Below are 1,268 nucleotides of genomic sequence, written 5' to 3'. Positions count from 1 at the left end.
TTTTCATGTGCGATTATATTGTGGGTCTTTTACACTATGTTTTGGGGATGAAAAAGTAAATCATATGTAGCCTTAGATTTCAGCAAAGTAAGACATTGGGATAAACTGTAGCAAGTGCCCCAGCAGAGCCATAAAATGGTACCAAAAAATAAATAAATAAATAAGGACTGTGAATTTTGACTGGGAGTAAAGATGTAAAGATCAGCTTCAAAGAAGAGATGGCTTCAATCCAGGCCATAAAAGATTTGTAGAGTTTCACTGGAAGGAATGGGGTCCCAGGCAGTATGATCAGAGACCCAGGAGGGTGAAATAATTCACAAAGGCAGATGAGTCCAGTGTGGCCAGAACTCAGCGCCTCATCGTGGGAAGAAATGGGAAGTGAGGGTGAGGGGGGCTGAGGATAAGTTGTGTGTTCTATTCTGGGGTAGATTTCAATATGGGAATTTCTGAGGAAACCATGAATTTAAAGGCAAAATTGTAATGAAGCTCACGTTATAAAATAATCAAACCAGAAAGCATGCTTGTCACTTCTGCTACAGAAAATGGAATACATAAAGAGCCTTTATTGCAGAGACCTTGTTAACTTACTCAACCTAATAACCTGTCATCAGCCAGTTATATACCCATCGGCCAATTAACAGTCACTTGTATAATAAATATAACTCACCGGTGATCGCCATTTTGATTATCTTCTCCTTCTGAATTGATGAGTCTACAGGCATTCTCCAGCATTGGTGGTGGGTACTGATTGAATCCTCCTATTGAGAAAAAAAGTTATAGTTAAACCTTAAAACTAGAAATTGCATTTGCTAGGTAAGAGAATCCTAGCAGGAATCCCCTTGAAGCAATAAATACCACTGACATATTTCAGCAAAATTTGGCTGGGATGAAAACATAAAATAGTAGCGACTAGAAATAGCATTTAAAACTTGATTTCAGAGTGTTTTAGAAACCAAAGAATTACCAGGGTCGTGGAAACAGATCTCCTCAAAATGTTCATCCAAGGGTTAATTGCAATGCAGGGACACATGATTTCTACACACTTAGGCTAACATAATCTAACACATATTCTAGTCTGATTTTCTAAAGCATTTTCACTCAGGCTTATGCTACCGGGTCAAACATGGACAAGGTAATAGTGCATTACATGATGGTATTTCTGTGTTTCTGCACCAATTAACACTTATTTCCTACAAGGAAAAGAATCACAGACAAGATTTTAGCTTACTGGTCTAAACAATACGTCCCTTTTATCCCCTTTCTTACAT

General features: G+C 38.0%; 1 protein-coding gene across 1 annotated transcript in view; it reads right to left on the bottom strand.

Annotated features, from left to right (window-relative positions):
- COL6A5 (collagen, type VI, alpha 5) overlaps positions 1–1,268 on the bottom strand; it is a 138,550-nt gene that overhangs the window by 31,626 nt on the left and 105,656 nt on the right. The window lies entirely within an intron of this gene.

This window comes from Propithecus coquereli, unplaced genomic scaffold, assembly GCF_000956105.1.
Source record: "Propithecus coquereli isolate 6110/MARCELLA unplaced genomic scaffold, Pcoq_1.0 Scaffold12, whole genome shotgun sequence".
In the NCBI taxonomy this organism is placed as follows: Eukaryota; Metazoa; Chordata; class Mammalia; order Primates; family Indriidae; genus Propithecus; species Propithecus coquereli.
The sequence above is the reverse complement of the archived record's forward strand: the minus strand, read 5'-3'. Positions and strand labels throughout refer to the sequence as shown.